Below are 15,961 nucleotides of genomic sequence, written 5' to 3'. Positions count from 1 at the left end.
CCCGTCATACTTTCATCTCATATGTTTTTTTTATAAAATTTCACTTTTTTAAATTTAGTTATTAGGCTTTATTTTATTGTTTCATTCAAATGAACCCATGCATCCACACTAATGTGTGAGGTGAGGAACACATATTGCTCTTTAAGTTTTTTTATTATTATTATTAAACTGGTGATTAGTCTCCTCTTATCATGAAGATTATCATCGTTAAATTAATATTTTCATACGATCTAAACATTAAAATATCCAGGGATTTCCCAGGTTGAATCACGTAAAGTTTACCCAAGTTAAAATTTTGAAGCTCCGCATCAGGGACTATTTAATGTCAACTTCTGTCTCTGAGCAAGTTCTTTTTCTCTGAATGATTAAAATATATATTTACCAAAACTAAAATCTTGTAAGCTCTGATAATGTCCAGGTGCCACTGTACTTGCGATAAACTCTGTTCAGTTCAGATTATAATTGTGCACCGTGTCTATATGTTGCTGTCACTGTACAGTTTTACATACGTGTAGAAATCGCTTTAAACGTGCTTTAATTTTAGGCAAGAGTTTGTTTTAGCTCTTTAAAAACCACGCCGATTGTTTCTATATTTACAAGTAAACTATGCTTAAGAATATCATATTTACATTTTAGTCACTACAGCCGCCGTAACGCAGTTATGTATTTCAATAAGTTGTTCAAACGTAACTATAAAGTAACTAACAGCACTGTGTGCAGCTCTCACACGACTAAAATGACAGACTTTTAGGTCGAAAGCGACAGAATAAAATAAAACAGGATCGCTTATGTACTCAAAGTGGCCGAAGTATGCTCATATATTTCATTTTAAAACGCAAAAAGCAGGACAAAAACGTGTGAAAAAGTGAAAAAGAGCGGAGGAAAAGCAGTGCCTGTAGCGTCGGGGCTGTGTCTGCTGCGGCTGCCTGCTCCAGTATTAACTTTCACTGTCTTCCGTCTAATCAAACTCTTACTTTCCGCTGTTCTTAATTCCATATTTTCAATTCCTGATCATTACTTTCCTCTTTTTTCTACTTGTATCTATCCATCCATCCCTCCCTCCCTCCTCTTTCTCCCTCCCTCCCTCCCTCTCTCTCCCGAGCTCTCTCCTTTGCTGAATCTTATTGATCCAGAAGGCGGCTAATTAGCCCTTCCCTTCGTGCCTGTGTAATGAAGCACATGCGCACTGAATTAATCACAGCCATTTTTTGCAGGAAACTAATTAGCAGGAATAAAGATCCAAAGAGTTTTTTCTTTTCAATCATCAGATCTCACTTTCACCTCTTCCTCGCTCCCTCTAACACAAGACTCATCGCCTGCTTTGCATCCAAATTATTTTTATATTGCCTTTAACAACTAATAGTACCTACTTCGTTTTTTACACTCCGCAACAACAATGATCTTTCTTTTGCCACCCTAAGCGCAAACTGACCAAAAGGGGACTGCCTTGATGGGATCTTTAGCTAAATCATCTCAAAACTGGATTAAAAAGCGAGGATCACAAAGCGGCAGCGAGAAATTGTAAGTTTCAACTTTGCGTTTGTCTCTTTTTCCTCTCCTCTGTGTTTCCACGATCCTATTCTTTTCGCTGTACACTTATCTGAATCTCTTTCCCTATCTGTTCCGAGTTTACGTGTAGCGGAGCTGGCTATTCTCACATTGTGAGACATGACTAGCGACCACAAGTTCATTTCATGCAAGTAGTTTGCTTTATTCTCGATTTTATTTGTATCGTTTACCTGTGTTTACATCAGCGGGTTCGTCCTCTCCTCCTCATGAATGGAAGATAAGAAATGGGCAAGACAGCGATCCTCTCCACAGCAGTTGAACGTAGAAAAACACGGTTTTAAAGCAAATATGTGCATTTCGGTGGGGTCGGGAACAGGTATGGAGGGTTTATGGGTGTCGAGAGACGTGTTTTGAGGCACAGATGCAGTAAGAAAGGGGGCTGTGTGGAGCGGACGGAGGGCAGCGGCAGCTCCAAGCGAGCGCAGCCCAGAAAAGGAGCTCCAAGTCCAGCCTGTGGGTCCGTGTGCGTCCCGGCGAAAGGGAGACATCTCTCGCTTTCTACATTTTGACAGATTTGACACTTGCCACATCCAAAGGGGGGTTCAGCACCGTCGTATGCTTATAAAATCCTCTTCTGGATAAATTTTTGCTCTTCTCCGACACGTCTCTCTGTGTTTGAAATGTGCAATCCCTCCGCCCTGCCTCAGTTCCTCTATAGCTACCACTTTTCCTCTACTTTGTCCATCTTTGCTTTTTTATTTTTCATTGCCTCTTTTGAAGCGTTGTTTTTTGAGTCGATTCTCGCTTCATTCCCTGACGAAGTCACATGCAAATCGATCGACATGTGTGTGTATGTGTGCGCGCGTTTTGCAAAAAGCGTGTGTGTGTGTTATGTGGATGTGGATGTGGATGTGGTGGTGTGTTGGAGGAAAAACGAAGCAGCCCCGGGTCTCCTTCATGACAAGAAGCGGATCAGCAGGACCTTGTACACGGACAGCCTGAGAGTGTGAGCTGCGTTTCAGACAGAACAGACATGTGGTTTAGGAAAGAAGGAGAAGAAGAAGACATAGGCAGGCTGGATCTATCTGCTGCTGCTGCCTCCAACTACTTGGCTACCGTATCTGACTTTCAAGAGAACATTTTTTTTTTCTTTCCCCGAGAAATGCTGACCGGAATGAAAACAAAACATCGCCCTATTAGTCTGACCTTAAGCAGGCATAATCATTCCAAAGTTACTGCCGGGAACTTTTAGTATGGTCCAGGCTAAACCTATAGGTCACTGCATGCATTTAGGAGCCGCTTAGCCAGTTAACATTTGCAGGATTTTTAAAAAGTTGAACTATCTTCCACATACCCAAAATAGAATAGGCTGCACTCTCGGAGGAAAACACAAGAGCTGAATGGGCCTTTTCCCAAAAATATAGCTTATTTATTACAGCCTGTAACTACATTATTACCAGTCTCGTCCAAAAATACATCTGTGCGTAAAAATAAAGAAAACACAACTGTTATCTTGACGTTTTAGGTGTAATTGCAAGCCGTAAAATCTCCACAAATATGCCCAAAAATAGCGACTACTTTTCGGATGACATGGAGCTATATATAGTGAGGAAAAAGCTGCGAGAATTTTAAGTCAGTCTTGGATATTTTTCGCGACATAAGAGACGGGAAAGAAAGAGGAAAAATGAGGTTTTGCGAGCGAGCAGAGAGGCAAGGATAGGATAGGATATGTGTGTACCGTTGGGGGGAAACAGAAAGGGGGGTGAGAAGCTGTGTGTGTGTGTGTGTGTGTGTGTGTGTGTGTGTGTGTGTGTGTGTGTGTGTGTGTGGGTGGAGGGGTAGGTCAGACAGCAAGAAACAGGGGGAACAGGGGTCACGGAGAGAGTGCAGAGATAAAAAAGAAAGAGAGGAAACCCCCGCGCAAACAGCCGAGGGATGGATGATGGGGGAGAGAGGAGAGGAGTGGGGTCTCTGGCTGGGGTGATGGTAGTTGTTGGTAATGTTTTGGGAGCAACACAAAGCACTTGTGGTTGTCAGCATCTGCAGGATTAAGACTTTGGCTTTAGTTTTTAGGATGGGAGAGAAACAAAAATAGACTGTGTACAGGTTTAATATAAAACAAAGGAAAAGCTAGTGAGAGGAAGACAAAAATATATATATATATTTTTTAAAGGAGGGGAAGCTGAGGGTGGGAGTGTTGAGGGGGGTTGGGTGGAGGGGTCAGATAGCCATGGGCCATAGAGGAGGAATCAGGGGAAGAGGTCAGATAAACAGATCCCTACCTTTCAGACTGGAGAGGAGCAGACGGAAAGAGATTATGAGGGGGAACCGGCATGCTGATTATTTAAAATCAGTAATAATATTCAGATTTTGTTCCTTTTTCTTTTTATTTTTTGCGTTGTTACATAGTTCTCCACCCTTGTATTTTTGTGTGGCTACAGCAGTAAATTGTGTGTGTTTAGATTCCACTCAAAGATGTTATAATGTAGCTATAAGGCAGGTAGGCTGCTGTGCCAAAACTCGAGTGATCTCCCTTCCTCCCCTGTCTGACAGTAACACTCCTCTCCTCTTCCTCCTCCTCCTCCTCCTCCTCCTCCCTTCTCGCTCCCTCCGTCTTCTGTTACAAAACAAAGACAGCAGAAATGTTTACTGTCATTTCACCTGTCTGATTTTCCTGTCTTGTCTCATTGTCATATTTATGTTTAATTATAACACTTCCTGCTAAAAGGTATAGGAATGTCATTGGCTTCATTTTTTTTTCCTGCGTATTCTATTTCAAATATGTGTTTGTCAGATGTTGTGTTTTTGGTGTAGCTAAATGTATTATCTCATGCTCATCACTGAGTGTGAGACTGGAAGTATTGCGTTCATGTTCAAGTGCCACCAGAGTGATGGTTTTAGCACAGACACCGTTTCTGAAAAATAATTGAAAATGGCCCATTTTCATTTTAAACTAATTACTTGTGGTCAGAGTTATTCCTTCCTTTTTTGTCAACATGTTTATCAACAATAGATTTTAATTTTCTAAACTGATTTTTAAGGAATATTTCCAGATTTATATGAATACAAACATTTAGGTGCAATTGGGTTATTCACCATAATTGAAGGAAAAAATAGAAAGTTGTGCTCAGAATAAATGATAAACACACATCTGATTATTTTATTTCATTAGAATTTGCTGTAATTATTTGGAATTTCTTCATATATCTTTGTGACATCAGGCAGTTGTTTTAAACCATTACATACATGGTAATAAAAATATATATATTATTATTTGATTGTTTCAGACATAAGAAAATTCTTTGTCTGGTAAGATCAAAATTGTTTCAAAAATCCAGGTTTGTATATTTGTTCTGGTGGTGGTTTACATTTAGAGTTTGAACATGATTCAAGTGAATATGGTAGAATTACTACCTGTGTGTTGTTTCTGTTTTGATTGTTATTCAAGTCATGAAGAAAATATTTGGTGTTATAACGCTATGATGTGATGACAGTTGCTACTGATCCTGCACAGCAACAAAACGCTTGTCCACTGTTTATACTCGGTCCCCCTCTATTACTATATTGGCTGACAGGTATATTCAGACGTTATGGACAGGAATAGCACTTCCAGTTGGATAGAGGAGATAAAGGGAGCAGCAGCAGTCGTCATGGATAGGCTCGTTTCATGGTTTGGGGGGTAACACAGAGAAATGGGAGACAGCGCCTCTGGCTGTCATAACCCCTTCTCTTCCTCCTCCTCCCTCTCTCTTTCTCTCCATCTCATTCTCAGTGTGTCTCTGCATATCTCCCTCCTTAACTCCCACCTTTCCGTGCTTGGGCACTGGCATCGTGGGAGAGCTCGCTACCATGTCCTCGGTTGGAGAGAGCCCCCTTTGGGTTACCAGCAGGCTGAGGCCATACATGGGAATTGTAACACACTTTAGACTACAAAAATCCACCTAATTTAGTTCTGATAAGAAAAATATAGAATGATTTTTGTGTTTTATGTGAATGGAATTTTTAAAATAATTATCTTTATTATTTTGTATTTTACTAAATGGTTATCAGCCATTTAAATTAATTCATTTTAATTGTATAAGAACAGAGCATTTTAAATACAAATAGGTCTACCTTTGTGTGGCTGCATCTTCCTTGAAATCAGAGAAAAATGTAAAGTGTTCGTCTCAGCCATTAGCTTTGTGGACATGTGTAGATGAGGCCAGTCGACACAGATGATGGCTCTGAATCTGACGTGTGTGTGGTTTTGAATATGCAAGGTCGTGCGGTGAGGACCAGTTCTTCCAGTTGTCCTGCAGTCGAGGCCAGTGTACTTGTCATGCTACCGTAAAGGAGCAGGCAGGCGGGGGGGTAGGGGGAGTGGGGGGGGGGGTCTCGGCTCAGCACGGGGGGAGCGAGAAAGTGGGTAGGGAGATGGGAAGACTGTCATGCTCAGGTGTATGTGTGTATGTGCGTGTGTGTGTGTGTGTGCATGAATGCTGTACCTGATCCTTAATCCCAGCAGCCCTGAATGTCCAAAAGGACTCGTCTTTATCCACAGAAAGCACCCCCTTTTCTCTAAAAATTCCCCTCCCTGTCTTCTTTGGAGCTTTTCTTTTTCTTCAATGTCGGCCTTTTATCTTTTTGAAGTGAAGTTGGCGGGGATTTTTGTGGTTTGCTCTTTCACAATATGTTATCGTGTTAACAATCTTGGTTAAATCATTGTGGTAGACTAGATTTATGACTGAGAAGATGCGCATGTGTCTCAGCAAGTGTGTATGTGCACAGCTGTGTTCTGATTTGTGTGTGTACTGGCATTATGAAAATCTAATTTCTTCAGAATGCGCCACATCAAGGCCTTGTTCTGATACACTTTTGTTTTTATTGTCATTATTTTTATTAATTTTGAACTGTTTCCAAAAATCTAACCCAGTGCTTAAATTCAGACAAATCATATCAGCCCTGTGTTGTGATAACGCAACACTGCTCTGATTATCCAGCGTCATACAGAGAATAGAGATACGGGGAGAAGGAAAAAATTATTTCCCATTCAGTAATATGTTTAAAAGCAAAGTACAGCTTCTATTTTGACTTTCTCTCCTCCAGTGGAGGAAATTCACAGGCTGTCATAGAATAGAGCACAATAATATGTGATACAAATTTGTCTTCCATTTCTAACAATAAATGCTGTTGTAGTTGTGGAAGTGGGGGTTATAATGTGTGTGTGGTTCTGCGTCCTTGACTAGAATTTCAATGTTGCTTCTGTAATAAATGTACAATATCAGTTTTGTAGCAAACAAGGCTGTTTGTTAGATAGCAGTGTTGTAACAGTGATAAACACTGTTGTATTTCTGGCTTGCTGCATCGACTGCGAGTCATGGACCTGTGTGATGCATGCCTGTCCAGGGCTGGCAGTAGCATAGTGTGTGTGTGTGTGTGTGTGTGTGTGTGTGTGTGTGTGTGTGTGTGTGTAGCATAGCGGCTATGACTGACTGTGTGTATATGTGTATATTTGGGGCAGCAGCAGCAGCTAGCTCTAGTGTTCAGGGATGGGAGGAACAGCGCTTTCGAGTCTGTATAGGCTACGTATGCCTACACGCGGGCAAGGCAGGGATGACAGGGACCACTCCAAGGGCTGCAAAAATTGAACCGAGCTGCACCCCAGCACCCCCCCCCCCCCCCCCCAACCATAAGCCCACCCCTCTCTTGGACCCTGGAGGCCAGCATTCCACCCTCCGCACTGGCGCTTATCATCACAAAGGACAGAATGCATAAAACATGGAGGACGCTTAGACAGAGGCGGCCCAGGTCGCCTTTCTCTCCCCACACTGAGCCACTGGAACAATACATGGGCCCCTCTGGCCTGTGACTCTGACGACACACACGCCGTCTTTTTATCCTCCCCTATTTCTTTGTCATCCTCTTCCTCTTCCTCTATGTTACTGTGCTCCATGGAGTGATAACTGCCCTGGCATTGTTTATCTGTGTCTGTGAAATCTGCATTGTGTAACTGAAATGTAAGTGTGTGTGGGTGTGTGTGTGTGTATGCGTGTGGGTGTGTGTGGAAGAGAGTGGCAGGTTTAAAATATTGACAGTGCATCAGTTTCATAGCTCCTGCCTTCATATTCCATGTTATTTATTGTTTCATATTTTTAACATAGAATTTAATATAATTCAAATTTAAAATCAATGTTTTCTCACCAGTCAATACAATGATTAAATATAAACAATTAACATCATTTTATTCATATGAAGAATATTTTGTATAATAAAAGAGGACATGTTTCAGTGCAGTCAGGTGATACATGCATGTCAGTTTTCCCTGTCACTAATTTACAGCCTGTTCAGCCGATGATGCAACATCCCGCTTTGTATCAAAACCAAATACAGTGCGAGTGTTTGTTTTCAAGCTATCAGCTGCTCAGTTTTTCTGTCGGTCAGTGGGCTGGGGCTGGTTTCAAGGGCCAGATAAAGAGTTATGTGAAAGTGATATGAATATTATACTCCTATAGACTCCATAATTCCTTCTCCACGCCACTCATTCTGCTCTGATACTCCCAAAACGTGCTCAGTAATAACAATGGGGGCAGATGGATAGCCTTTGACGGTACTTTTTTTTTGCTTTGTATCTCAGGTTTTTCCAAGTATGATGATATTTTATTTCTGTTTTCATATCTGTGTTAAAGCTTGGTTTGGGTTTCAGATTTAGGTCATACTAATGTTAATTTCCTTTCTGCGTGTGCACAGCGTCCACACCACTCTATAACAATAGATATGTCTCTGTATCTGTCTATACCTGCGTCTGTGGCTGCAGGAATGCACAGCTAGGATGTTGCTGGCGCTGGACCCCGGCAGGTCTGTGGCACTTCCTCTCTGTGTACCTCACAGCTTATCCTCCTCAGGATTATAGAGAGAAGAAAAGAAAAGAGCGGTGGCAGGAGCACCCTTTCCCTCTCATACCCTCGTCCCCATTTTTTTACAATTCACACACACACAAAAAATCTCAACAAAAAAGTGTAATTCACTTGCAAATGTGTAGTAGCCTGTCCGTGTTCCCAGTAGAGGAGAGAGAGACGGAGACAGAGAGGGAGGGGCAGAGATGGAGAGACATAGAGAGGAGAGGAGAGCAGGCTGCAGTGGGATTCAGGGCTGAGGTGAAGCTACCGACTGCTCCTTCTTCTTCCTGGTCAGGGAAAGCAGCCGACTCAATCTGCCCATTGATGGAGTCTTATGTGGTTTGTGCACATGTATAGTTTTTTATCAAAATGTGTGTTTGAGCAGTTGTCGTACAGTAGGTGTATAAGTTGCAAGCAGCTATTTGTCATTCCCCTAGTTTCTCCTGAGGTGGCCCGGTGCTGCTCACTCAGTGCCTCAGGCGACTGATCTGCCAGTAGTGAAGGGGTTAAGAAGCAGGGATAGCCCTCTTTTGTCTCTGCGGCCCTCTTTGCCATTGTTGTGGTGGAATTGAGCTCGGTGCACCTCACTTGACCACAGCAAAGCAATAAAATGGCCTCTAAGTGCTATAGCCTCCGTAGTCCTCTGATGTCAGCTCTCTTCCAGCTTCTGCCGCTATATTTTCCTTTTTTCTACACACACACGGGCACGTCTGTGTGTGCAGTGTACTGTGTGTGCACACATATACTGTACACTGTTATATTCTGATTATCACACATTTTTATTACTCATGCATCACCAGCCATTTTATAATTCACATATCTTTTTTTTCTTTTTTGATGGAATGTGAATGTAAATCACATAATAAACTTCTGCAGAGTATTTTAGTTCATTGATTTATTTTTACATGACAGAAAATGCATATGATCAGATTATATAATATTAAGGAAGCGAAGACTTATTAGCACTATTAGGACTTCTTAAAAAGAGCTAATTCTTAAAAATGGTTCTCAAAAAGCACATTTTAAAGGCAGAATCATTAATATTTGTCTGAGCTGTTTGTAAACACACCAGAAAGACAGTTGATTGTTGAATCTAATTCCCAGGATGTCAAATACATACATTTTGGGTTGGTAAAGCATCCCAAGCACAGCAAAATAATGAGAAAATAAGGAAATACAATAATGATTCAAAGGGATATTGTTTATATCTACTTGTTTGTAGTCTATACATTTTTGTCTCTTTAGAAAAATGTTGCATGTCATGCCTTTAAAGATGCACAGTTTATATTTTTAATGATAAATAAAAATAATTTTTTAACTGTATATTTATTAGAGCTTTGCACTCAGCAGAATGGTAATAGTATTCTTTATTTTTATACTCTGTGAGCGTGTGTCTGCCTCTGTGAATGCCAGTAAATATCTAGGCTGATATGACCACTGCCACCACCTGATTGTCATTATCAAATCGAAAGAAGCGGTTCTGTTGTCATAGATGCTGAATGAATGATATCTCAGTTCTTAAGCTCTGCGCTGATTTATTTTTTATTTTTACTTTTTTCAGTTGTATTACTAGTAATAATGATACAAATGCTGTGCATGATGATTTTATTTTTCAGTTTGAGAATGCATTATTATAATGCATAGTGTTGGTGGTATTGTGTTTGATTGCACAGATGATTGTTTATAGCAGAGTCCCACCTCTGCAGACGTTGTAATTAAAAAGAAGATATACTGCATGCGCGTCTGTCGCCATCCCATTTCATCTCGTCAAATAAGCATCTTGCAGTGGCGGTGAGCATGTCAGTGGATTTATGAAAGATTTCTGATTGGCTGGATTATAATTGGCACTGTCCCGAGTGTAAACCATTTATGCCAGGTGTCGTACAGACTGCATTAAATGTTACAGCAAACTGCAATTAAGGCAACATTTCCTCAAAGCCACAATATTGCACCTCTGCGTTATTCTGTGTGCCTTCACTTCACCCCTCTCCTCCTCTCCTCTCCCCTCCTTCGGAAACATGTGTGGGCTTCTCTTTGGGTCTCACTGTACCTAAAACAAATGCTCTTTCTCATTTTCCCTGTGTTAAATGAACAAACATAAGGACCCCAGTGCCTCATAATAAATTGATTAGAGAGAAGCAGACTCCCACACAGCAACACCGAAAACTAGAGATGTACAGTGTGTGTGTGTGTGTGTGTGTGTGTGTGTGTGTGTGTATAGCCTGAGGAGGAGGAGACATACTCTCTTCTTCTCCCTAACACACACATACACCAATTCAGCGACTAAAAATGTATATTTATCCAGTTTAATGGCAGTTCTCGTCTGCTGGTCCTCACGCTCCCACCTCTCTGGCAGGCTATATGCTCTAACCGCCGTTTTGTGCCCAGTGGCTGATGCCTCATGACAGAGACAGCGCCGTGGCGTTTGCATATTCGACGTGGAGCCCTGTGCGACTGTTTGGTTTTCATTCTGACGTTCAGCGCCACAGAGCAGAGATTTTGGTCTAGGCTGGAGGGGGTGGGGCAGGTCCCATGGGGATGACACGGGGCTAGACGGCCGTGACAGACTGGTGACCTCGGCTTTGTGACGTCATTTGCCTCGTCTGGTCACCGTGGCGTTCATTTTTCCTGCTGTTTAATGAATGAAGATGGGGGCCCAGGCTAGTATATGCAGCTATTGGTGATGCTCCGGCCCAAATACAAACAGAGGAGAGCATTATGCCACCTTCTAAGAGTGGCTCGAGTTTAAAACCTCTCCTCTATCACCTGATCGTCTGCTGTGCGCCTGCAAGTCTGTCACACCTCAGTTTAGCTTTAATTAAAGGTGACATTTTCTTCTCTTTTTCTAGCAGCACGGAACATTTTACTTTTCTGTTTTACTCAGGTGGTAACAAATAGCAAGCAAGCATTGTTGTGTGAAGCAGTAAAACAAAAACACACCCTGACCACATATAGGAAGTCAGCCTGAGGTAAGAGCTCAGCTCAAAACGGATACTGACTGTTACAACAGTTTTTTTTTTCTTCTCTTTCATACCAAGTGCCAATTCTTTGACAGAAATGCTCTGCTTTTCCTCTTCTCTACTACTCTTTTACTCTCCCTCACAGCAATGCTTAAGCGCTTTTCCCCCAGAGCCATTCTAAATCATACATTTGATAGAAATAAAAGAAATTCCCTCATAGATTACATATAATTTGGGCTGTATCTCCTGTGTAGATCTAGTGTTGTCTCTGTGTATCTGTATCAGGAGGAGGATGGCTGTAAACTATGCTCCTCTTATTGCCTGCTTTTTGTTGGAGCCAGGTGTTTCCTCATGTTGGATCATGCCCTGATGGGGAACAACAGGCCACATGGCAGGTGAGAACCAAGGTACTAATGCTAGCAGATAGCTTTTCACTCAGTGGTCTTCTTTGCCACGAGCAATACTCAGAAAACTCTTGCGAGCAGAGCAGACTGGTAGAATCACACTCTGGGCTGAGGATTAACACAGGAAGTAGCCCTTGTATGGTGCAGGAGCTCCGTGGATGCACTCGTTCCCTCCTAGCGGCACCAGGAGCAGCACGAGTGTGTAGATGACACAGCCTTTGTTTACACTAGAGAGAATATGGGTTTAGAGGAAGGATAGAAAAAGAGAGAGGCGATGGTCAGGGCAAGGGGGGGGTGGGGGGGGGAGGGAGGGATGGAGGGAGGGCACAGACACCAGTCTCATCACTTCCTTCCTTTCTATAGTTTGTTTTTTTTCATGAATCGCCATTGTCAAAACAACAGTAGACAGAAGAGGAAGTGCAGAACTGAGGCATAGGTCTCATGAAAAACATTTTCTATGACAATAATGCATAAAAACTTAGCTATTGAATATTGTTGTAGTCTGCCTCTACCTCTAATCTCCAGGGATATTAAGTAATGAAGTACAAATACTTAGAGTTACCTAGAGTTAGGTATCTTTACTTTGCTTGAGCGTTTATTTTTCTGACAACTTTTTAATTTTGATCCCTAAATTTTAACACAAATATCTGCACTTCCTACTCCTTATATTTTCATACATATGTATATTTTCAACAAGCTTGTCACTTTATTTTTAAGGCATTTTAGGGGAATTATTCATTATTTTTATATTGATTTATTGTGTGCCACTCTGCAACATCAAGACCAATTTTAGCCTAAATGGATGAGACAATAACATAGAAAATGTGATTCCTTGGTGCATGCATCGACACATATCATACATGACGGACATAACAAGATGAAAACAATGTAAAAGACGAACCAAGAGCAGAAAAAGGAAGAATTGATGAGGTTCAGTTAGCTATACAGGGAAACAGCAGGTATAAATGTCTTTCAGACGCTACTTTTCTCTTTTATACTACTAGTACTAGTACTTTTCAGAGCCTATACTTTTTCTTTTATTTGAGTAAAAAAGTTGAATCAGTCATTTTTACACAAGTGTCAGTACTTCTACCTGAATGTATGTACTTTTGCCACCTAAGCAACTATTAAATTAATCGACAAATATTTTGATAATCCATGAGTCTTTTTTTTTTATGGCAAAATGTCCACATTCTCATATTTCAACTTCTCAGAAGTGAATATTTCCTGATTTCTTTAGTCCTCTATGACAGTGAACTGATAATCTTTTGGCTGTTGACAAAACATGACATTTGAGAACATCATGTTGGGACAGATGAACCAATAATGAAAATACTGTGCTATATGAAAGTTTGAACCTGTAGAAAATATAAAAGTGAGAGCAGTTTTCGCTGCTGAATGATGTTAAACCATGTGTGAATGTAGTCTGCCTCTATATCTAATCTCCCAGCTTGTTCTGCCCTGCTAAAACCACAACACTTCTCTTTTTTTCTTGGCAGACAGGGTACATTAAACAAGCCTGTATGTTTTGACCCCGATCAACACAGAAAGCACATTTCTCACACTCTGCAGACCCCTGGCTTCCTCAGGATAGCTGTGTGTGTTCATGTACACGCGCACATGTGAATGTATATATGGATATATTTCTTTCCTGACATAGAACGTAAAATTTTTCTATAGCAAAACAGACTGACACCTGCACCCTGAGTCTCTGTGGTCAGGGCAAAATGTACTTTCACATGACAGATGGCTGTGCGGGCCTTCAACAGGAAGCCTGGCTACACTGTTTCACAATCCTTCTAGAAACAAGAACTGAGTACCCGCGCTTTGGTGTGCTGCTGTCCGCATTTTTTGTAATGGATGCCAGCTTGCCTGTAGTGGGTACAAGCACAAGGCGAAGGGAGGGGGTACCCCGGCATAAGTGGACCCCTGAGACCTCCTGGAGGGGTAGAGGTGTGGCGAACGTCTGTTTTGGGCATGGCTTGTGTCAGCGTGTTTAGTGTTTGCCTCTGAGGGCATTTATATGCAAATGCTAAACAACCTATTGGGGTGGCTAATTACAGCAGGGCCTTTGTGTGTGCCAGGCAGTGAGAAGCGGGGAGTTTCTAGCACGCCAGGCCTGGACTTCCCCTGCTTGTTTACTCATTGTCTTTCCTTATTACCCCCTCATTGACACTCCCCTTTTGTGTGGCTCTGCCGTTTGCCTGCACGCTGGCTCCTCCCCTCATGGTGCCGGAGTTAATGTAGTAGATTAAAGAGGCAGCACTCTGGCCCTGTTTACTTCCTCTTTCATCTGGTGGCCCAGCTCTGTTTTACTCTGAAGCCATCCCTCCTGTTCTGTTGCAGCTTTTCGTCAAGCCTCCACCCATTCAGGAAGGATTCAGCCTCATAGTACTCTCCCTCACTCTCCTACAACTAATGCTCAGCTAATTACTTTGGGTGATAAAAATGCATTTAGGTCAGGTTCTAATGCAATGCAAATTTATGAGCAGGCAGAAGCAAATATTAACTTGTAGAGTCACTGATAGTCATTGGCTGGGGACAAAGGTACACCTCCCTTAACTGTCAAATATGATGGTTTTTATGTGCTTTCTGTGTCGCTGCCTTTTTTTTTTCTTTGTTGTCGGGGATCTAAGCACAACGACAGCAGGATGCAATAATAATTTTCTAACCTTATAGGCTCCTATAAAAAACCTGTACAGAGACAAAATCATAGTGCAGTAAAGCCCACATACTACGGTAGCTCTATTTTTATTACTGTATAGAACTAGAATCTAGAATATGAATTTATCAGTTCCTTTTCCTCTTCCTGTTGTTGCCAGAATTGACTGGTATTATCTGTAGTGATGAAACCACAACCAAGCCTTCATGTTAAAAGGTATGTTCACAGAGTTTCAGAATTACAAAGCATATTATGAGTAATGCACGTGAGAAAACTCCAGTAAATAAGTAAAAATATTTTGTGTGTGTGTGTGTGTGTGTGTGTGTGTGTTTGCGAGCGAGAGAGAGCACTAGGACAAGGTATCATTCTAAAGATTTTAATACCAGTACCCTTAAACTGATACCGGTGCCAATAGACACTCTTTTCTATTTCCTTCGGCATTGTATGCCTTTTATCAGATGCCATACATTCCCATACTTTCTATGATTTTGGTGGCATCCTGGCACACTGAACTGCTAACTCCAATCAAAGAATGCTTGTGGTGATTCACTACAAACAACCCATACAAATAGTTGTTTTTTATACATCTAATAAAAAAAAGAGTGAAATACAGGTTATCATTTTACGGAGTTTCCATACTACTTGATACTGGGTCATGCAATGAAGGTATCGAGTACTGATATCCAGCCCTAGTGCATTGCATGTACATGCACTTTAGAAATGCTTAGTGTTTGTGACCTCGAGGTATCATCTGGCCGTGCCAAGTGGTTTGGACCGTGACAGACTAGATTCCTCCCAATTAAAAATCTGAGCACCTGGATAAGTTGTAATTTTTATGAAGTTTTTTTGCATCTGCAGATGATTTGGTCTAATTCAGCTTTTATACCATGTCCATCAAAAATCAGCTGGAACATCGCCTTCTTCTTTTTTAACATCTGTTTAGTGATTTTGAAATATCGTACAGAAATACTGCAGAGCAGACACACAGTCAATGAGTGCATGACAACAAACAGCAACAACAAAAGAAAGGAAAAACAAAACATTAGGCGTGACACAAAAAAGGAGAAGTTGCCCATTTATCACATAAGTTACATGTTGTTGATTTATAACTCTGACACAGTTAATCACGTAGACCATTAACCACTCACTTACATTTTTCTATCAGACTAACCACAGGTTTCCAGGTTTTCTGAAAGTCTCCTTCTGTTTGACATAGTGAATCAAATTTTCTCTTGGTGTAACAGATTGCCCAAGTCCTTCCAGCCACAAGCCAAATGTTGGAGTCTTCTCAGATGTCCAAAGTTGTAGCAGCAGGTTTTCTGCAATGTGAACGGAGAGATGACGTGGGCTTCATACCTGCCCTTCACTCCACCTGGCTCAACCACCACAAATAGTGCAGTTAGAGGGACAGAATACAGCTGCTATGAACTCTGTGTACTCCTGCACTGACCATCTGCACTGTGCTGACCTCTGTACATACATATACACACTTAGTGTATACACATACAGCTTATAACTAGTATATTGCTCTTCCTCCTCTGTAATGTAGTG

General features: G+C 41.5%; 1 protein-coding gene across 2 annotated transcripts in view; it reads left to right on the top strand.

The window, feature by feature from the left end:
- Nucleotides 1–1,102: 1,102 nt before the first annotated feature.
- zfhx3b (zinc finger homeobox 3b) overlaps nt 1,103–15,961 on the top strand; it is a 174,062-nt gene continuing 159,203 nt past the window's right edge. For both annotated transcript variants that reach the window (XM_084717403.1, XM_084717394.1), the window contains exon 1: nt 1,103–1,521. The gene's annotated coding sequence lies outside the window, so the exon portion shown is untranslated. The remainder of the gene's footprint in view (nt 1,522–15,961) is intronic.

Source organism: Lutjanus erythropterus, chromosome 1 (assembly GCF_056507025.1).
Source record: "Lutjanus erythropterus isolate fLutEry1 chromosome 1, fLutEry1.hap2, whole genome shotgun sequence".
Classification (NCBI taxonomy): domain Eukaryota; kingdom Metazoa; phylum Chordata; class Actinopteri; order Lutjaniformes; family Lutjanidae; genus Lutjanus; species Lutjanus erythropterus.
This window is presented reverse-complemented; position numbering and strand designations above follow the sequence as displayed.